We start from the raw sequence: 23,782 nt of genomic DNA, 5'->3' as shown, positions 1-23,782 counted from the left end.
CCACCCACCAGTTGACTGGATCCAGCTCATGGCTGCCCTCATGATGCACTACATAGGGTCAAGCCCCGCCGGCTCCTGCCCCAGGCAGCCCCCACCCACACGCGGCTACCCGGTGGGGCTGCTCCCAGCATAGTTGCAGCCACTTGCGTACTGCTTGGCTTCCCCTACCTCCAGCAGCACCTCCTCCTCCTGCCTCTGCTGTGTTGGTGGGGGGGGACACTGCAGCTGGGTGGCTCCTGCCCCAGTGTCTGAGGCTCCACTGCCAACCCCCGGCCACTTTCTACCTACTTCATCTGCTCTCACCTTGACAGCTCACCAAAACTCGTTAACTCCAGCCCACCTGATCTAGAATATCCTAGCTCCAATAGTGTTTCATCATAATTTGTTTACTTACATACATGTAATAAAAGTATCCCCAAGCTTTTTTTCCCCCCCAAGATGTAAGCTGTGTAGTTCCACATAATATATACTGGGTGTTTCTAAAGTCCTTGTGTAACTTTAAACATTAATAACTTTGGATGTACACATGACAGAAGAAAACTGTAATGGTGATTGAAAGCATAATTCTTTAAGTGTTAACACAATACAGTGATTTTCCAACTCATAGAAAACATTTTCCAGTTGCTACTGAGTGATTTCATGAATTGTATTTGTGATTATTACCCTATGCATAGCTTACACTATGCTAAAAAACTTAATGAATTATGCTTTCAATCGTCATCTACAGTTTGTTTCCATCACACGTATATCCAAAGCTATTAAAGCTTAAAGTTGCACAAGGACTTTAGAAACACCCTGTACTTATTCCTTTTGATCTGCATTCAAACTTTATTATTACTGTACATTAGAGAAAACTGACTTTAAAGAAAGCAATTTTGAGGTTCCTGCACATGTTTGCGGGATCCAGTCTATGATCACGTGGCTTACTTTAAGCTGCATGAGTTTAGACCGAGTCCGCACTTATGCACACTGTCACAGCGGGGTCCTACAGGAGGGCCATGATCTCCTTGAGGCCCCTTCCTCCGTGCCAAGTCGGCCCAAGGGTACCCTCTATTCTCGCCCGCCACGTCTTTGATGTTAGGTTAAGTTGGGAGGCTGCCTCACGTCTCCTTGGGCATGGTTAGCTGGGACCTCTGTCCCCGTGTTTTCCCGGACCCATCGGGGGTCTCCCTGTATGATGGGTGCTTCCCAGGCACCCTAGCCTTATGGGCTATGTGTGGCTCCAACCACCCCTGATACCACGCCCCAAGCCTTGCAGATGGGATAGACGTTGGTGTGTCTCTCTGCCTATATTCATGCCCGTCTCTCGGGCCTTCTCTGTTATGCTGCCCCCTCCTGGGCTCTCCGAGCCCCCTCGGGGCCTTCCCTGTGATGTCGCCCCTATCTGGGGCCTCCTGTGTACGCTTGCCCACTCTCTGGGGCCTCCTCTGTCGGGCTGCCCCACTCTTGGGCTCTCCGAGCCCACTCGGGGCCTCCCTGTAATGTCGCCCCTCTCTGGGGCCTTCCCTGTAATGTCGCCCCCTTTCCTAGGGACTTCTGCGTGCCCTCTGGGACTTCTCGTCAAGCCACCTGTCTCTCAGGCCAAACCGCACTGCTACCCCCGCTCTCCAGGGCTCACCGCACCACTACCCCCTCTCTCCCAGGGTTCACCGCAGTACACCGCCCTTCTCCGGGGTTTACTGCAGCACTAAGCCTTCCTCAGGGCTCGCCGTGCCCGCCCTGGGGCTTCCTAATAATACTGCCCCCTCTCTGGGGCTCACTGTGCCCACGCTGGGCTTCCTAAAAATACTGCCCCTCTCTAGGGCTGGGGTCTAAGCACCCCTTTAGCTGCACCCTCCCTGGTGCCGGGGTTCCCACACTGCTGGGGGTTCCCCCTGAGTATGCTACGCCTGCTCTGGGGTCCTCACCCTTCGTTGTGAGCCCCCAATGAGTACGCTGCGCCCTCCTCAGGCGCTGGGGCCCCCACCCCTCTGGGGGTCCCTATGAGGCCTCCTCCAACCCCTTATAGCCTCACCCTAGCCACCGGTGTAATAAACAACAACAACAACAAAACCACAAGCCCCTAGGCTACAACATAACTATAAGCCACCTGGCTAAACCATGGTGATCAAACCTCTTCGAGCTGCCCTCCTTCACTCAGCTAGAGCGGTTTCTGCAATGCTCGCATCCTAGCTCCTGCCTCCCTGGCCGCTGGCAGGGAACTGCTAGCCTGGCCTCAGCCCTGGGCTTTATGAGGGCCCGGCCCTGCCCCCTCCGGTCAGCTGACTTCCTGGTTGCCCCAGGCAACCCACAGCTGTGCTCGTTATGTCCTGCCAGGGCTCTCTCCCTGGCAGTTTCCACTCTCTAGGAGCAGAGCACCAAGGTGCCCTGCGACACACACATTCACTGGTGCTAGGAGCTACACAGGGAATGAGATCTAAGTAAATTGTGGTGTAGGGAGAAGTGGAAGGGATCAGGAGGGTTTGCTGGTGGACCCAGGTTGGTGGTGTGTTGGTGGATTCATGGGAGTGACAGGGTTAGAGTACTATAAGTAGCCTGGTTGTGATGGGCAAGGGCTTGTAGAAAAAGCATAGCCCTGGGGCTGGTTAGGGGCTGGGCTTTCCCGACCCTGAAGCTGTGCTCTGAACATGTACATGCATTCAGTCAGATCAGGCATGGGTTAGTTCGATCTATGTAATGCACCTGTGAATGAAGTTGGATCAGCCCAGCCATTTTTGTCTGCTCTAAAATCCCTGAATGTATATACAGTTTGCCACTTAGACTGACTTAACCCTAGTTAGGTTGATCTTAGTGTAACATCTGTACATAGCCATAGAGAATACTCTTATTTTTACTTCAGCTTAGACTGGGCCTAGAAAATTGTTTTCATCCAACCTGTATTCAAGTAATTTTGCATAATAAGTATTGATATCCACAGTGCTAAACATGTAAACAAAGTCTAATTTCATATTTAATTTGAGGTTATGACAACTATAAACAGTCACTACTGGTACTGAACCCTTTCTCTGACTGAGTTTCATAATAGAAATATCTCTAATTAATTCGCTTTACCTTAAAATATTCAGATGGAACATGCCACAGAGAGGATTTCATCTGCAAACCAAGACTGAAGAGTTAATTCTGTAAACAATTACTTTTATTCTATGGCAATTTCCATATAATTCAATGGATTAGACTGATCCCCAAATGGCTTTTCCTAGGAAAAGCAAAAATGAAAGAAATCATAAAAAATTCTATTTTTGCCAGTTTAAGTTCATCTTCAGATCATGACAATGTTAAGAGATGGCCTGAGGTATGATTATACTACTTCTCTCTTCTGGATTGAATGGAATATTCCCCAACATATGAAAGCAGTTGTTTAAAATGCAGCAGGGGGAATTAAAGTGGTTTATTTACTTGCATTATTTATTGAGCTCTTTAGGTGCCTTTACAAGATACAATTTATCAGCATTGTCATATTTCCCGGACTGCAAGATGACTCTCTTTATATTTGTTGAGCAGTGTTAAAAAGAAAAGGAAACACATTCTGTGACTTCCAACATACATTTGAATTCAGTTATTCTGAATACTCGGTTCTGGAATCATGCAGAAAATCTTCAAAATAATAAATGTAAACACATTACTGCAGTGTATTAGAATTTCAAAGCCATGCATAGTCTCCACTTTTCCAGGTAAAAGAGTATGCCCTCAAAAACTAATAGCTAGTCTAACATGGCTGAGTGGATATCTAACTACAAATAGGAAGTTTGCAACTAAATACAAGAAAATTAAAAGCCAATTTATCCTATTCATTTAATCTCTTGATAGTTATTCACACTGTTTAAGTGTCTGTCCAAGGAAGTACTGAATGTTTCCTGGGAGATGCTGGACATGCTCAACTTTCAATTGAGCATCTACAATATATTATGATCTCCTAGAAGTAAGCACTATATAATGTGCAATTCAAATAAAAGTCTCTTTTCATTAACAGTAGAAAAAAAATTTGGAGAGACAAAGTGAAAAATTGAAAAATCAAGGCTAACTTTAATTCACATCCCTTCAAAAGGCTTTTAAAAAGCCTGATTATCTAAATGTGGTATGCCATTTATAACTACATTTATTGGACTTCATCAGCTTGAAGAAAACTCTGTGTTAGTTAAATGTCAGATTCATATACCAAGTTGAACTAAAAATACATAAGAAAAATAACAGAATGTTAGAAAAATACTTGCTTCTTTAGACACTAAATTGCACAGATTTTATTATATTCCTGCGACTGAGTCAAATCTAGCCTATATGGTAAATAGGCTTTATGGGTGTTTTTAAAGCACCCCCGCAACATATTCAGAATATGTCAGTCAGAGGACATTTCTATCTAATAGTAACTTGGTATTTCAGCATTTAAAAAAAATAATTATGTACTGAACACATTAAACCCTCAGAGTGAAAGATCCACTGTCAAATAACTTACACTAGATTAATTGACCTATTTGTATCGTTTTCATGTGTGTTAAGAATTTATAATGATTTTATATACTTTAAAATAGAGTTTAAATCTGTCAGAGAAATTAGCAATATAAAATAGTAATTGTTCATAGGTTTTACTCAGAAGATATGTGAGTTTACATGAATGGTAGCTTGCTTTATGAGTGCTATATTATTTAAGCCTCATAATGAGACTGTAGCTTTCTCTGTAGACTCCCTTTCAACCATCAAAAATGTTATTAATATTTTAAAGGAGCATCTTGCACTTATCAAGTTGATGTCTGCAAAAGGTAAAGATCACTAAGTCATAATATCATGTTGTTCTGACTATCAAAACAAAAAATACCTTGTTAAATAAAGAAAGGAAGTGAACTGGAAAGACTGTCTGAGTAAAAGCCCACATGGCTGTGAAAGGTTAAAATAAAGGAACATATTTTAATAAGGAAATTATTTTTAGAAACCTTCTTTCAGTGTTACTGTTGGACCACTGAAATTAAAATGTTAGTCACTGAACATTCCCTGAGTATGAATATATTACAAGGACTGGTTATAGCAGTCTGTTTAATGAAAGTGGGTTACAGAATGTGACCCTACAGAATCCTGTAATCTTCTTGCTACAGCTACTAGTTTGTAAGCAGCCTATAAAATATTGCATCTCAGAATTTCTGCTAATAGAATGAAGATGAGAACATATGGCCAAACAAGTACTTTGTTTTCATTTGCTCCTTGATAGTAAATTGTAAAGGTTTTTTTGCATCCAATTTGGAATGATAAACAAGCAAACAATTAAAAGCGTTGATAGTTTCTGCCTTACCTGCTTTCAAGCTCCATTCATTAAAAATATATGTATGTATGGATGGATGGATGGATGGATGTATCCAAGCTTTCTGACAATGTTTTTTTGATGTCTGAGATCACATTATCCTAAAAATGGGAGCTTTGGTCTCTGAAAGGATTATTGGTGTTTCCGCACTAGTGATTTATATTTTATTACCATGATATAAAATTAAATTAGTCTCTGAAATGTACAGTGAATGAAAGAAAATATGGATGTTAGACTATACCCATGCTCTAAAAGGTGCATCTTGCCTAATCTTTCCATTTACAGAACTCAAAGGACAACATTTTTGCTTTAGACAAAAGCAAAATATCAGATTTAAAACTTTTAAGATGTCAAAGTCTGTGTATAACTTGAGAAGCTGTTTTGCCATTTGGGTTGGTAATGGAAACAATCTGTGAAGAGAGACCAACTAGCACTGGTAGAATGAGATTCATTATATGCCAGGGCTGAATTCCAGTGATGGGCTAGATACATTTCATGTAAAAGAGTAATCTTAAACCATGTCTTCAGAAATCTTTAGGTGATGTCATTCTTGATATGAAGATAACTGTAACTTTTCAAAGACTCATGTGTTTACAGTCATTTTTAAAAGTTCCTGTTACAGGGAAAGCAGGAAACTAAAATAACTTCAAATAGTGATGACAACATCTGCTTTTAAATGTCAAAGACTACAAATGATGAACAGATGAGAAAAGAGATGATACTTCAAGGTATTCTGATGGGTTATAAGGAACACAAGCTGGAAAGAGACACCAGACTTGTCTATCCTAAATAATGCACATGAGAGAGGGTCAAGCTAGAGTTCCGCCCAACTGACCCTCTAGAAGAGACACTAAGATCAAACTGGGCAGATCATAATGTACATATTGAGAAGAAAGTCATAAAAGCTTTACACACAGCCAACATCCTTCTTGATCTAACTCAACTACATTAATTTTCTCATAGTGCAGGCCCTCAATCAGTACAGGGTTACAAGATTCAAGTGGAAAATATGGAGCTCTTCCACATAAATTTGTCCCTGGACCTTGAATGCAATTCTCTCTCTCCTTCATACTTATACCATAGTTATAAGGTTCATTATTTAGGCATTTTATTCATACCCAAGATTTCATGCACATTTCATCTAAAATTATGCTTTTTTACTAAACTTAAACACATGGCTTAACTTCCCAGGTTTTTGGCTGAAACACATTCATTAGGTGAAAAAGATGATGAAATGCTGATACTTATACAGCTTGAACATATTTTTGTAAGTAATCTGGTAGCAATGTCTGCACATATTCATAAACCTGCTGTATATTGACGTGGTAGAAATGGAAACCAAAACTGAGCAAGGCAGCTTTTATTATGGGAAATGGGGAGCTGCCCTTTCAAATGATTTACTAATCCTGACAGCAAGGACTGAAAATGCTGGGGAAGCACTATGCTGCTGAATGAACACTGGTGTTGAGAACCATTTCATTTGATACCATTACCAATTCCCCGTGCTCTCTATCTGAAAAACAAAAGAACAAACCACCTATGTGAAGAAGACAGGTCAGCCAAGTTTACCATCAAAGAATGCTGGTTTTAGGTGACAGTCAAGTGCACCAGCTTTTTAAAATCCCTCTCTCTCTCTCTTTCACTCTGATGTCAGAAAAAAACAATACTGCCATTGTCACAGACAACCCAAAAGAAGAAAACTGCAGGGGCTGAAGTCAGCCAGACTTGCTAGGTCAGAACAGTTGATAGAATACTTTAGCTGCAGGTCCAGACTAAGATTATAAGAATTATGAGAGTTTGAGAAGTGTGGCAGTCTGCCTTGGAATGGATAAAGAAGACATGAAACTAAGACCTATCTAAGGAGATATGCAGAAGGCAGGGCAGGATGACACCTTATAGTCTAACTCATTCAGAGATCCATGACCTTCATAGGCTACTGCAGGGGCTCCCAACCCTTTTAGACTCGGGGCAAGCCTCACATAACCTCATGAATTGAGTGGTATCCCATTTCAAAAATAAATGTATTTATTGTAGCGTCTACCTGCTTAGAGTGCTCACCTGCTTAAGGAAAAGAGGAGAAGCAGGGGAGTGCCTGCATTGCAGAGTGTAGAAAGGAGGAGGAGGAGTGGCAGACAGGGACTGCACCTTTCTCCTCTTCAGAGTCTGCACTTACATCACTTATCTCCACTCTCTGTCTGGCACCTTTCAAAGGTTGTCATAACACACTGGTTGAGAATCACTGGGCTACAGCCTACTTTGTCAGGGTCCTAGGAGATATGGTCAAAGAGACCAGAAAACGGACAGAGATGTCTAACCAATCACCATAAAACAGGTGAAATTTCAGTAATTTATCAGCAGTTTTTAAAATGTTTGTGATAAGGTCTTTATGTACAAGAGGGAGATGGCAACTTTTTGCATTCAGAAACTAAAAACAAACTTGCAGTCACATCTATGGTTCTATGCAGTGTGAATTTATTTAACCTGTGACTCTTGTAATTCAGGCACACTTCAGAAATTACAGAATGCCATCCAGCTATGAATAAATCACTGGTGGTAACCCATTGAGTTCAGCTCTTCCTAGCTTTTCCAATAACTAATAATTATGCTTAGGGGAAAATAGGTATCTAATGACTGACTGAAGAGCTTGGCACTATTTCATGATCTCACAGCTATCTAAAAAAGACTTTATTACAGTGGTTTTGGTCCAAACACAATTAGTGAAAAACCTAAGAGGAATGCTGGTTTATAATTCCAAGCAGGTCACCCTCAGGTCTTTTGAGACAGTCCATGCAGATTGTTTTAAACCTTTTCATTTACTTCTGCGTGACCACTTTTGCCAAGTTCTTTGCTAGTATGAAGAATGCATTAGCCACAGATGATTACAATACGTATTTTTGCTAAGAAACATTTAGAACTCTGACTGAAACATAATGGACTTTCTAAAAACCTATCAAGACCCTGCAGCTCTTCCAATCTGCACAGGGATGATAACTTTGGCAACTCTGCTGTCACCTAAATATTGTCCAGTTTAACTGGCGCTACGAACTGGGAAAGACCTTCTTCAGGGTTAGTGATATTTAGTCTTGTTACATACTAGTTTCTTGCTCAGAGCAAACATCTTTGGATTCATTACCAGGTTTTTTTTTCCAAGTACCTTTCCCATAAATAATCATTACAAGAAAATATTTTGCTTTTAAAAAGTGCTAGTTTCTTTGCTTTCCCCTAATCTGTTCATAAAATCAGCCTTATACTGGTAAAACACATTAACACAACCAAGTCTATCCTCTATGCAAAAATCTTTACTAAGTAAACTAAGCTTGCTTTTCATTTGTTTGCATAAACATTTCACATCTGGATCATGAGTTAAATTTAGCTGTCCTCTCTGAAAGTTTATTTTATGCATTATTTGTTGATGATCACCTTATCCATTTCCATTACCTGTTCTAGTGAACTGGTAATTTTATCATTAAAATATGTAAAAAATAATTACAACTTCAAAAACCATTGTAATTCAGTATCACACACCTGGAGGAAACCAGCTGTTGTTTATTTTAGGGGCATACTATTATTATAGTTTCCATAAAATGGTAATATGAGGAAGAGGCTGCACAAAAGAAACTCAAATTATAATCTTTCAGAAGCTGTTTGAATTTTATTAATTCTCATGTTGGTAGTCTTCCATTGATTTTTACACAAAAGCTCTTAGAGTCTTAATCAGAAAATTATTTTCTTTCCGTTCAGAAGGTAGAGAAAAGAGAGCCATAAAGCAAAAACCAAAACAAAGAAAACTATAGGTGAAAATAAATTTCTGAGCATTGCAATTTTCTGTGTCTTTCAAAAGGAAGATAAAAGGAATATACTAATCAAGATTAAGAGATTTTTGTTGTTACTGCTGCTCTTGCATAAATAGCATGATTTATTGGTATTCAAGTCTAGGGCCTCAGCTCATTGAATATTTTTCCTTAAGGTTAAATCACCATAGAACAAAAAAGGAATTCAGTAAAATGATTTTGCATTTTTTGTTCGTTTCTTCTGACATTAGAGAAAAAGCATACTTCTAATTAGATCATAAAATACTGAGAATAGGAAAGTTGTCATATTTATAAATCCACATGCATACATACAGGGTAATGAAACCTGTACGTATGTGGCCTCATGGTCCTGTGATTAAGGAACATGACTAGGAAATCAAGAGACTTGGCTTATGGTTCTGGCTCTTCCATGAAATTCTTGTGCTCTGGAGCAAATCACAGAAACTTGCTATGCCACAAGTTCTCTGTCTGCTAAATGCATTATGTGGCTAATTCATTAGTGTTGCAAGATGCTCAGCTACAACAGAGATAAATTGAACGGAAATGTCTGCAAATGAAGTTTTCTTAGGCTTATTAAGGCCATTATAAGACCTGCATCCTATTTACCTATAACTTTGACAAACGTGAACAATTTGTACTGAAATTTTCAAATCAGGGGGCATTTCTACACGTGACACCATTACCATGTACACGTGACAAAAATGTCACTTTGTGTGGCTTAATGGCATCACACTGTACACGTGCAAGAGTTTTGGGGGTTTTAAATGAGTTTGCAACATTGCAAATTTCAATGATGCAGCTGGCAGCAGGCTCCTGCAGCTGGCAGGATAGACTGGACCTCCCAAGAATGAGCTGTCTTGCTCCTGGGAGAACGTGGGGAAGTGTCAGGAGGGCAGCTGGGTGTGCTAGTGGCTGGAGCAGGGGGCACAGATGGTGCACGGGGTGCTGGGAGCCTGGACAGGCTCAAGGAAGCATTGGATCTGGCATCTGTGAGCTGGGGCAGCACCCGCCCAGCTAGTAGCCCGCCCAGGCTTCTAGTACCCCATGCAGCATCTCCGTCACTTTCTCCAGCCGCCAGCAAACCCTGCTGCCCTCCTGCCACTTTCCCACACTGCCCTGAGGCAAGCCAGGCTGTTCCTGGGCAGCTGCAGGAGCCTACTGAAAGCAGAAGTGGTAAGGCCCAATCCTTATTTATTTGTTTTTTTTGGCAGAGCCTGTCCACCTCTCCCACAGCCAGGGGGTGAGCTGCCAGCAGGCCAAGTGGTCTCTGAGCTGTGGGGGGCTCCAGTCTTCCCTTTGCAGCAGTGATGACTCCCAGGGACACCCAGGTGGGCTGCTAGTGGGCCAGGTGCTGCCTGAGCTCAGAGGCAGCAAGTGGTGTGATCCCCAAGCCCACCCACTGGAAGTCCACTGGGCACTGCTCCCTGGATGGGCTCAGGGAACAGTTGGATTGAGCTGCATGCTGCCTCTGAGCTGGGGCAGCACCTGGTCCACTAGCAACCTGCCTGGGCAGCCCCAGGGGGCCCTACCACCATGGAGAGAAGGACCAGGGCCTGCTGGAAGCTGCCCCCCCCCCCCCCCCAAGGCAGTCTCCAGCTCTGAGAAATTAATTAAAAAAAAAAAAAAAGGATTGGGCCCCTCACCATAACATGATAGAGAATTTGAAACAGTGGGTTTAAATTAAATACCCACTATTTCAATTTAGGGGGCATAAAATAAAACTGAGGACTAAGCCTCCATCATGTGTACAAGCACACTGGATGATTGGATCAGATCTGTTTTCTCTCTTCCAATTTACATTTCAAGTCAAATGCTTAATATGTTAATGAGAATGAAATGAAGAAGAATACATTTTTGACCTTGTTAAAGAAATGCTGGGAATCTTTGACTTTTGAAACAGTTTTGGGTCTCTCAATCTTTAGAACTATGACTTGAAGTTTGGCAGGTAGTTGGCCTTTCTGTGAGAGATGTATGTGTTCTGACATCCCTGCTAACATTTGCCCAAATTTGTCCAAGCTATAACCACTTGAAAAATTACAGCTCATGTTTATGAGGGACCCAGATTTCAGCAGCTAAATTATTTGAGTTCTGGATTGCCATAAACTGAATCAGTTCTAGGTACCCAAAATGAGAGCTAAATCTGGGGCAAATAAATATTTTGCATATAATCTGGTATAATTCAATAAGATTGACCTGTTCCCTTTTTTAGAGAAAATACTGAATATTTTGGCAAAGCTAGTAAATATTTTCATAATTGGCCTAGAAGAAATAAACTCTTAACTGCACCAACCAATACAAAAATGAAATCTAAACATAGGCAAACAATATAAGCACACAGCAGCTGAAGATCCATAGACAGGATATTTTTCAGAAGCATGCTTTGTATGAAGGACAGCTTGATCCTTCAGCTGCTTGCCAAATCAGATGTCTTTGAAAACTACTTTAAGAAACAACATTTCCTTAAGGGTTATCCCTGATATTTGTCTAATCTTCTGTCCATACTTGAAGACAAACGTGAAGACACAGAAACACTGATGAGAGAAAATGAGAATGCATGAGATTTTGCTTCGTATTGAAATGCCCAAAGATCTCCAGCCATTTCAGTGATGTTCACCCTTATTACTTTATTCTCTGTCATAACATGACCCTGAATATAACATCCCCCTGTTTTGGGAAGGCCCCAAGAAGGAAAAGAAGATCTTATCTTGGAGAACAGGTAAGTACCTGAGATCTGGGGTCTCTGGGGCCTGGAACCATGTCACAAGGCTGGAGGATGCACACTGGGGCTGGGGCCATGTGCTGGTGCTGCAGCAATGCAGTGGGGCTCAATCTGGATACAGCAGTGCTGGAGGCCGCATGACCGATTTAATCCTGAGTGCTGGCTCTGATTGTGTGTGGTGTGTCAGAACCAGCAAATAGCCCTGGAGCCAGTCCCAAACTCAGCATGCCAAGTCCAAATCTGTAGCCAGTGTGAGGGATCTGGCTTCAGGACCCACTCCATGCACCAGCCCAGTCTGGCATGTTGTTGCTGTCGCCGCCGAGAGCCGCGGCGCGGGGTTCGGGGCCTTAGGAGCCCTAGTCGGCGGGCGGGTACTTGTGACGCTTGGAGTGGAATCAGGTACTGACGCGTTTTGATTAAACAAAAGATTATTTACTTACACTGCTCGTACAGTGCAGGCCAGAAGCTTGCTTCGATTACGGTTGTAAACAAACTTGGGTCGGGCAGAAATTACAAAGTTCGTTGGTTGGTCTGCAAATGTGTTCGGGGTGTTCGGGCCAGCAGTCATCTTACGTCTCGGGTGGGGGTGTGCTAGGCCCCCTTGGGTCGGTGACGGGGAGTCCTTAGTGGTTGATCAGGCCGCTAAGTAGAGGGGAGGAGCAGTGGCAAAATTAATTGCCATGGTTTGGGGAGACAACAATACTTCCACTACTCCAGCCCCCTGCCTCCACCATCAAATGTCTGGATCCATGAAGAACCTTTTATTCACACGTAATGTGAACTCCAATCTTCCTCAGACGGTGTGGGGGAAAAGGTGCAGGTTATACGTGGAAAATATGGTAGTATTCCACTTGGAGATTTTGGGAAGTTTCATATAGGGTTTAGCACATGATACTTCATGCCATTAGAAGGCAGGTATTTGTCACATGGCAATGGAAATGTTCTTTTCTACAGAACAGAACTGAAACAGAATTTGTGTAAAAGGAACCAGGAAAAAAGAAATACATATGGTTTCAATGAGTCCCATTTGTCCACATAGAATCACAGAAAATAAAGGATGGAAGGGACCCCATGAAGTCATCTAGTTCAATCCCCTGCTAAAAACAGGACCATCTCCAACTAGATCACCCCAGCCAAGGCTTCATCTACTTGGGTCTTAAAAACCTCCAAGGATGGAGAATCCACAACCTTTCTGGGTAACCTGTTCCAGTGTTTTACTACACTACTAGTGAGAAAGTTGTACCTAATATCTAACCTAAACTTCCCTTACTGCAACTTGAGATCATTGCTTCTTGTTCTGTTATCTGCCACCACTAAGAACAGTCTAGTTCCATCCTCTTTCAAACCCCACTTCAGGTAGTTGAAGGCCGCTATTCAATCCCCTCTCAGTCTTCTCTTTTCCAAACAAGCCCAGTTCCCTCACTCTCTCCTCAGAAGTCATGTGCCCCAGTCCCCTCACCATTTTTGTTGCCCTCTGCTGGACTCTCTCCAATTTGTCCACATCCTTTCTGTAGTGGGGGGCCCAAAACTGGACACAGTACTCTAGATGTGGTCTCACCAGTGCTGAATAGAGGGCAATAATCACTTCCCTTGATCTGCTGCCCACACTCCTATCCATGCAGCCCAGTATGCCATTAGCCTTCTTGGCAACAACACTGTTGGTTCATATTCAGTGTATTGTCCACTGTAACCCCCAGATCCTTTTCTGCAGAGCTGCTGCCCAGCTAGTTAGTCTCCAGTCTATACTGGTGCATGGAATTGTTCCATCCTAAGAGCAGGACTTTGCACTTGTCCTTATTGAACACCATGAGATCTCTTTTGGTCCAATCCTCCAATTTGTCTAGGTCTGTCAAATCCTAGCTTTACCCTCCAGTGAATCTACTACTCCCCCTCAGCTCGATATCATCTGTAAACTTGCTGAGGGTGCACTCTATGCCATCTCCTGGGTCATTAATAAAGATATCAAACAAAACTGGCTCCAGGACCAACCCCTGGGGAACTCCACTCCATATTACCTGCCAGCTAGACATTGAGCACTATCCTTTGAGCTGGATGATCCAGCCAGTTTTCTACCCACCTTACAGTCCATTCATTCAACCATTGCTTTCTTAGCTTGCTTGTGGAAAGGTTGTGAGAGACTGTATGAAACTCCTTGCTAAAGGCCAGGTATACCACATCCACTACTCTCTGCATACCCACAGAGCCAGAAGGCAATAAGGTTTGTCAGGCATGACTTGCCCTTGGTGAATCCATGCTGACTGTTCCTCTCCTCCAAGCACTTAGAACACCTTCCTCTCCTCCAAGCGTTAGACACCTTCCTCTCCTGCAAGCGCTTAGAAATGGATTCCTTGAAGACCTGCTCCAGGATTTTTCCAGGGACTAAGGTGAGGCTGAACACTCTAGTTTCCTGGATCCTCTTTCTTCCCCTTCTTAAAGATAGGCACTATAGTTACCATTTTCCAATCATCCAGAACCTCTCCCAATCATGAGTTTTCAAAGATAATGATCAGTGGCTCTGATACCACATTAACAAACTCTCTGCGCACCCTCACCTGCACCACATCCAGCCCCATGAACTTGTACTTTTCTAAATAGCCTCTAAACTGTTCTTTCACCACTGTCAGCTGCTCACCTCCTTCACAAACTGTGCTGCCAGGTGCAGTAGCTTGGGAGCTAACCTTGCCTGTGGAGACTGAGGTGAAAAAGGCACTGAGTAGTTCAGCCTTTTCTGCACCCTCTGTCACTAGGTTGCCTCCCCCATTCAGTAAAGGACCCACATTTTTCCTGATCTTCCTCTTATTACTGACATATTTGTAGAAACCTTTTTCATTACCCTTCATATTCCTCGCTAGCTGTAACTCCAATTGCACTTTGGCCTTCCTGACTTCATCCCTGTATGCCCGAGCAATACTCTTCTATTCCTCCCTAGTTGTTTGTCCAAGTTTCCACTTCTTATAAGCTTCCTTTTTATGATTTAGTTTATTGAAGAGTTCTTTACTAAGCCAAGCTGGTCTTCTGCCATACTTGCTGGTCTTCCTGCACAGTCGGATGGTTTGTTCCTACCCTCTCAGTAAGACTTAGTCCAGGGTCCTTACTCTGCTGCTTTCCCTTCTTCCTTTCCTCAGGATCCTGAACTCAATCATCTCGTGGTTGCTGCTGCCCAAGTTGCCATCTACTACTACATTCCCTACCAGTTCTTCCCTGTTTGTGAGGAACAGGTCAAGAAAAGCATGGCCCTAGTTGACTGCTCCAGAACTTGCACCAGGAAGTTGTCCCCAACACTCTATAAAAACTTCCTGGATTGCACGTGCACCTCTGTATTGGCTTCTCAGCAGATGTCAGAGTGATTTAAGTCCCCCAGGCCCTTAACAACCAGGGCCTGTGACTGGGAAACTTCTGCTAGCAGTTTGGAGAAAGCCTCTTCTACCACTTCCCCCTGGTCTGGTGGTCTATAGCTGATGCCAACCAGGAAACCATCCTGGTTGCTCTCTCCTCTGGCCCTAACCAAATGACTTTTAACAGGAGTATCCAGTGTCATTGTGGAGTACTGAGCAATCATACAGCTTTTACATAAAGTGAAACTCCTCCTCCTCTTCTCCCCTATCTGTCTTTCCTGAACTGTTTATACTCATCCATGACAGTGCTCCAGTCATGCAAGCTATCCCACCAAGTCTCTGTTGTTCTAATCACATCATAGTTCTGTGACTATACAAGGACCTCCAATTTTTCCTGCTTGTTTTACGTTCATGTACAGGCACCTAAGGTAACTAGTCAATTGCCCTGATTTCTCAGGAAGAATGAGAACATTGCCCCCATTGTTTCCTCCTGCTTGCTTTTTTTCCAGGTCACCCACTTCCCCACTTACCTCAGGGCTTTGGTCTCCATCCCCTGGCAAACCTAGTTTAAAATGCTCCCTCACTAGGTTAGTGAGCTTATCTGTGAAGATGCTCTTCCCTCTCTTCACCAGGTGGATCCCATCTCTTCTTAGCAATTCTTTTTCTTGGACTATCATCCTGTGGTCAAAGAAGCCAAAGCCCTGCTGGCAACACGACCTGTGCAGTCATGCATTGATCTGTAGCATGCACCTGTACCTGCCCAGTCTTTTCCCTTGACCAGAAAGATCAGAGACCACCTGAGCCCAAAACTACTTCACCTTTGCACCCAGAGCCCTGTAGTTACTTTTGATCTGCTCGGGGTCTCCCCTGGCAGTATCATTGTTGTCCACATGGATGAGCAGCATGTGGTAGTAGCAGAGAGCTGGATGAGTCTTGGAAATCCCTCCAGGACATCTTGCATACTACACATATGACTGTAAAAGAAATCTAAATGTTTGAACATGTCTTTAAGAACATAAGCACCCAACCCTTCAGTGTGACTGCACTCAATCACTTTTGTCTTCAAAACTGCAGTTTGTTCAAGACCTTTTAAGTTGTAAGTTGCTTCTATGGATGGGAAATGTTCATAATTCAATCTCTGAGAAGTGTCAAATGACCAGACAGAAAAAGCAAAGAACTTCTGCAGGACTTTTGTTGAGACATGAAGTATGACTAGATTCCTAAATTTGAAAGATACACTCAACAGCTGGAGGCGGTAGTAGCCAACAGATATTGCCACCTCCCAAGAAATTGCTATATTTTGTTGCACCTGAAAACAACTTCAGTTTCTGTATTTGGGTAGTATAGATATAAAAGAGCTCATCGAGTTCCACAATTAAGCATTTTACATAAATTAGTAACAGTTTGCCTGATAGTGTGCAATATACAAAGACACAAATGCCTGTAGTCATTTTCATCTTGTGTGAAATATTACATTGATGTTATCTACACAAAGGCTATACACATTCTTGATTTTTTTCCTTTGGTGATGAGTATAAAATCTAAAAAGTGTTTTATTGTTTCCTCTAGCAGATTGGTAGGCCCCATTGACTATGTGTGATGTCACAGACATGAGTGAAATATCATACAGGAAGTGCACCCATCTTGATATGCTTGTGGTTAGATGTGTACATGGAAGTACTCAGAATGACACCTTTCAACTCAGCTCTGGTTGAAAAAAAAAGATCCAATTTTCCAGTCAAAATTATTTTGGCTTGTGTACAGGCTGAATTAAATTAATGTTCAAACATTTTCTGCACCAGGTCTATGGTGTAATCTATTGGCCTAAAACTTGGAAACAAATACTGCAATGATAGGCCAAATACTCTGCTTTGGTGCCAGGATGAGTTAACTGCCTAGTCTGTTCACTTTTTAAACATTTGACTAATAAAGAAAACAGAACTCCATGTAATGGCTTTGAGGCTTGTAAGTTTTGATTGCAGTGGCTGTCCTCTCTGACTATAGATACTGGCTTGTGGAACAGCTTTCTTTCATTACTATGAAACATTAATCAAATTGAGACAAATGTAACATTACTAAATACCAACATGAGCAATTCCTAGCTTTTGTGTACTTGAGTGTTCAATCTTTCTGTTCTTGTGTAGAAAGCAAGTGACCATGCATGCACATTAATGAACTGCTGAAGCATTCATATACTTAATATGTCAGAATAATCATGTGTCCTTCTCACCAGTCAGACCAGATTTGGGTCCTGTGCTTTTTGTTATTTTCTTACATTATAAGAATGTTTGTCTTTTTCATCCAAAATCAGGAGCTCTTGTCCTTACCTTGTCTCTTCATTCTTCAATGCCTCTTCCTCCCACTGCTTTTTAAAACTTAATGCTTTTTTGAAACTGAATTAGAGTTAGTAGCTAGAACCTGAACTTCATCAGTATCCTACTGGAATGCCATAACTAGTTTTTGCAAAGGATAGATAGTTTGATGTCCAACTGTGCTGCTTTGGACATGTATTGTAATATTCTCTTTCAAAAAACCAATTGTCCAATCCAAAGGCATAAAGAGAAACACAAGAAAAACCAAATATTTTTGGAATTAACAAGAATCTGTAAAATATTAGGATGATTTATCAGTACAAATCTTTTGCCACATCAGGACTGTGATTTCATCATAAACAGAGCAAAGTGGTTATACCTAGCTTCCCCAGTACCTAGGCCAAATACATGAACCTGAGTAAAGACACCTGGAATAAGTTCTGTTTCCTGGAATCTAGGTGACCCGTGTAGGAAGGCTGTGCAGGAGCTGTGTGTCCTGTACAGCACTAGAATTCGCACATTAACTTTAGCTCACAATTCACATACTAAGGGTGTGTGTGGTTGTTCAGTGCACCTGGTTTCTGTTTACATGACTTACTTTCAACTGCATGAATGTAGATCGGGAGCAGCATGTACAGTCTTATGCCAGTCACAGGAGCTGCACAGGGAAACTGGAGTAAATAAAATGGGGTGGGGGCAGGGTGGGCAGGATCATGGGGTTCTGTCCAGGGGTGGGGGGAACAGGGGGTAAAAATAGCCTGGTCATTGCTGGGAGAGTAGGAAGAGCACAACCCTAGGGTTGAGGTGAGTGGCTGGGCTTCCTGAGCTCTAGGGCTGCACTCTGAACACATATAGGCACTCAATAAATCAGGCTAACCTATTCCTGATCTAAGTTAGTTCACCTCCTCAACTGAACTTAGATGGGGCCTGGAAATTTTTACCTTATTTAACCTCCCTGAACACTTGTATGATTAGGCATTTAGATTGACCTTACCATAGTTAGGTCAATCTAAATGTAATTTCTATACATGCCCTAAGTGATTGAGTTCACAGGAAGACAGTCTTGGAATAGGTTACCCTTCTTCCTTTAAGATCACATGCAAAAGTAAAGCCATTCACCCTTCCCAATCAGACACTGTTCCTTCTCATCTGATCCTCAAGTAGCTTCACTTTTGTATCCTCAGAGTTGGATCCACTCAACTCAGCTTTGGTGCTGAAGGCTTGGTGATACATATCTTAGGATGATGACTGGTTAACTGGATTTCACCACCAACTAAAATGGTGTCATGATAAGAAATATCTTGCTAATCATAGAATACTTAATCTAAGTAAGCATTTTCCTGCTCTTGGCTGTAAACTACATTATGTCATTCTAGCCCTGCCAAATGATATTTCAGTAAGTACACTGTTACCAAAACATGGATAATGTTTAGTTTATAGGATTATGAAATCACAAAACAGGTGACCAGTGTGCTAGCCAGTACTATAGATAATAAAACAAAATAATAATAACAAACTATATGAGAGATGAATAAGCTCTCAAGATGTATTAAAATGAAAAAAAAAAAGCCCCTAAAATTTTCTTGGAATTGCACCCAACAAATATTGGCATTTGTAGCAAAACACAGCAGATGTTGCATTTGGTGTGATTAATCTGTGACATCTGGGAAAATGGAGTTGTACACTAACTTTTAAAAAGGCATTGGGATAAATATATCCAAATACTATGGGGAAGGAGAAAGAGACTAGATAGTAACTTGGGAGAAGAGGGAAAGCTATTTTGGTTTAATGTGACAAAATTAAAGTACAGATAATAAAGACCCAGTTAAACTGCACAGCTGCCTCAGCTTTAACCTCAGATCACTGTACTTCAGAAATTAACATGATCTTTAATCCTTTATAATCAGGTAACAACTAAAGAAGGAAAGGGGTCATTTCAAATGAACAATGTGAACGTACTTCGCAAAACTTTAAAAATAAAGTTATTGAGGCAACATGATTTAAAACCCTTTCAAGAAAATGCTGACTGTTTTCCTACCCTCACCCTTTATAACATACATACTATTACTTATGCAAATACACTTCAATATTCTAAATTAGAGCAGTGTAAATCCTTCGAAGTCATTACAGCTACTCCAAATTTTCACCAGTCTACCTAGAGGAAGAATTAGGCTTATACTCCTTAGACAGGTTGTTGGTTGGAGAGGAAAAATTACCCTGGAAAAGGCTCCTAAACAATATTCATTTAAATGATTGCACTTTTAATACTTGAGGAGAACCAATACACAACAGCTATTTATCTTGCCATATACTTTTGGTGTCACCATTTGTTTTTCTAGAAGTAACATGGAAGTAGACATGCAAGTATATGACAGGTTGTCATAACTTCTGCAATACCAATTTGGAAGTCACATCCACATCTTTATGAAAGGGAGTCAACCAGCAACTCCTGACCAGTATATTAAAAATCTCTCTCCTTGAGCAGAAAAGATGGTTATATGGATGCTCCCAAGATGGGCTTACACTCAACCCCCTACTATCATAGAGCTATAAAGAATATCACCGACATTCCAGAGAATAGTATATTATGCTGTAAGTCTGATGTCTTAGTCTTACAAATGTATTCATATGTGGAGCAGATGCCAAGTTAAATTGTATTCAGTAAATTTAATAAGCTTAAACTGGGACTCTTTTCATGATGTGCTAAATGTACATTTACATAATTCATTTTCATATCCTCAGTTACAATTTGCACATTAACAATACTAAATAGTAAATTAATTATATCGTTTTAGAATCATTTGAAATATAAAAATGAAGTTTATAGAGCAAAAGTGAATATTTTAATGCTATGAGAAGTAATATATGAATGCCATCTTCAAAAAAATGGTTATTTGCTTACTATACTTAGAAAACAAGTCAAACTTTCAGGAATCAAGCAGCAATTGAGCTGAATAATGGAGTTACAGCAGGAAAGCAATACTGTACATTGAGTGATTTATCATGTCTTTCAACCAGGCACCTGACTTCCAAAACCTGCACTATGCAGATTTCATGTCAGAATATAAAATGAGGATAATGTTATCTAAAGACTGAACTGCAAGCTGCTGTCTGCTTCAGATTCTCCTTTCATACAGGTTTTGGAAGAAACCATTACTCCCCAATTAACTATACAAAATGAAGTAAGCAGGCAGACAGCTGCTGCAAGACTTCACAAGCAAAACTTACAGATCATGAAACAGCCATACAAAACGTCATAAGAAAATGTCCTATTAGAACTGCATGAACAGAATCACAGAAGAAAGCTGCTAAAAGCAGTTAATCAATCCAAAACATCCAAATGTGATGTACAACCACAAGCCCTTGACTTTCTTCCATCTTCCAGTGGCTTAAATACTTTTGAATAAACACTTCTGTGTATTTATTGGAACCAAATAAGGTATCTTAAGATTATTAGCATCAAATATAGAATCAGAGGAAATCTTTTTTGTGTATCTGCGGTTTTTAAAAGAAAAATTCTGGCTTTAGATACAGGAACTTTAGTATAAAACAGCTTTTAGTTAAACAATTGTATATATATTTGTTTAAAATATTTCATTTTTGCTTTAGTGAGGAAGGCTTTAGACCAGACTTCTTCATTATTAAAACCTGTTCCTTTCTATGAACTTTAATCTCATCTTCCAACTACCTTTGGCTACTCAACCGTTTTAGGTTTTTTCAGGTTTTGAATGTATAGCTTTTTGTACAGAAAGCATTTTCCCCTTTCTCCATGGGCAACTGGTGCCACCTTAGTCGGGAGGGGCACATGCCCCACCAGCAACCAGTCAGCGACTGGGGTGGGGGGGTCCCCCTGAGGCTGATTACACTGACCAGGAAGCAGCCCTGGTGCTCCTGGAAATGGCTGCGGCACTTCATCTGGTGCTCCCACTCCGCAGCTGGCACGGCCGGGGGGGGGGGGGGGGGCACCAGCACTCCTACCTGCCTGTTGCCTAAGTGGTGAGTGTGGCCTCTCAGGGGGTGCACCAGCACTCTCAGGGGGTACACCCCCATGCACCCCCTAAGCATAGCCACTGCCTTCCTCTGATTAACCGGACTTAAAAAAACAAACCAAAAACAGTAAGAACAAGCTAATTCCTCTGAAATTCTTACCACTATAGAAATAGCCCAGGAACTGGAGCCTACATGCACTTCAGCTCCTTGCCTGGAGAGCTACACAGGCATACTCTCCAGCCAGGGGACACTAAAAGGCTGCTCCCTGAGCCATCCCTTCCCATGGGCCTTAGGGGATTTGACAGTCTGCTCTCTCCCATGCCTGGGCAAGAGGCAGGCTGTCACTAGGTAGCCCCCCAGGTTTTATATTGCCTTGTGTACAGCCCCAGTGGGTTGAACATGAGGTGACATGAGCTAGAGGGGGAGGAGAGTGGAGCTGGGACACCGTCCCTGACCCCAGGTCCCCAAGCTTTTGAATCATCATGTGTGCCACCCAGCAGGGTAATGCATGTGGCATTTAAAGCTTACAGGGCTGTGAACTGGGGCTCAGGGGGTGGATAGCTGGTTGCTAGTCCCACAAGATTTGCAATCCCTGCCCACGCTACTCAGCTGAGGAATGGGAGAGGCATTTAACAATTTTTGGGGATGAGAAACTAGGGCAGAGAGATGAGGATGGGAGAGCATCCCCCAGGACTGGAACCCTCCCCCAGCTCTGGGAGGGCTCCATCCCAGGGCATACCTGTCTCCCTCACTGCGCTCCTCTGGGTTGAACTGGAGAAGTACACTAGCAGGGGCTCTTCTCCCAAAACTGGAACCCTCCTGGGGCTCTGGGAGGGCTCCCACTGCAGAAGAAGCTCTCTGTCCCATCCCATCAATCAGCTGATTGGCGGCACAGTAGGGTCTCCACAGGGCTCCCCAAGAGCTCATCAATGGGTGGGCTCTCAGGGAGTCAGTGCTATCTCTCCCTCTCCCTTAACGGAGAGAGAGAAAGCAGAGGACTTTGAGATGCTCAGCAGCCAAGAGAAATGTACAGCAATTTAACTTAGCGCAGGAGAGAAGTGTTCTTCCTAGTTAGAAGAGGTAGAACTTCCTTGTGGAAGAGCCATTTTTCTTCTGCAAGAAAGCCCTTGAAAGGCTATATGCTTTTTTTTGTGCCACGAGAAAGGCTTTTCTCTCAGCACAAATGAAACGCCTGTTCATTGCTTAAGTTTTGTATTGATTTTTGTGGGTCCTATTTTGGAATAACCATAATTAAGTATCAGTCTAAAAATCTGGTAATACAGAATACAATATAATTGCTTCCTTACAAAACAATAATGAATAAAATCAAATAGAAAGAATTTCAGTGGAAACAATGAATAGTAGCCATCTACTTTATCTTTTATTACACTGACTGCTTCATATCATTTCATTTCATTTCAGCATAAAATAGACAATTCTATTGTCTGTTCTGCTGCCATTTCTCTTGATATTTGAAATATATTTAATTATACAAGGTCATATCTGAAGAGATAAAGCTCTCTGGAGAGAAAGAAATTGAACTTTTCCATATCAGATCACTTCTCTCTCCAGAAATGAATTCTTTATTACCCTAAAATTACACGATATTATCCTGAAATGACATGATATGTCTTATTTCTCATCTAGCACATTCCTGGAATTAGGCTGGAATATAAAAGAAAACTAATGGTTCTGAGAATTGGCTGCTACAAAGGGTTCACTCTTTCATTACTCACTCTTCATAATTGGCAGGCCACAGCAGGAAAAGCAGTAAGGGATATGCCAGTTGCATTTAGAGATGGGAGTTATGCCCTTTTCTTTACGATGCCACATAAAAAAATATGGCAAAAATTATAACAGCTGTTGTGGTGGTATTAAACCTGCCAAAGTTCTGTTTGCGCTAAAAGGTTTCATTCCAAATTCTCAATTTAGAGATAGTTCCCCAGTTGTTCAAATGCTGAAAAGCTTAGAAACACTGTTTGCAGTGGAAAGTCACAATTAAAAAAAAAAAAAGAATAAAAAAAGTATAGAGAAACGTCACTGAAGAGCAAAGATGACTTTTTCTTTTGGCAGTAAGTATTTTTTCTCTCTGAGTCCATGAAGTAAAATTCAAAGCAGCAATATTTCATGGCTAAATATATTTTCTATTTGATGCATTTTCATGAGGAAGCCTGTATTTTCTTGCCTAATTATACATAATGAGTGCATGTGGATATATATGAATAAAGTGAATGGATATTACTCATCCACCAGAATCCTTTGTTTGGCTTTACTCATTATACTTTTATAAGGAAACAATTATATGATGTGCCATAGCATTAGAGTGG

The sequence above is a fragment of the Alligator sinensis genome, unplaced genomic scaffold (assembly GCF_000455745.1).
Source record: "Alligator sinensis unplaced genomic scaffold, ASM45574v1 scaffold1471_1, whole genome shotgun sequence".
NCBI classification, from domain to species: domain Eukaryota; kingdom Metazoa; phylum Chordata; order Crocodylia; family Alligatoridae; genus Alligator; species Alligator sinensis.
Note: the sequence above shows the minus strand (reverse complement) of the source record.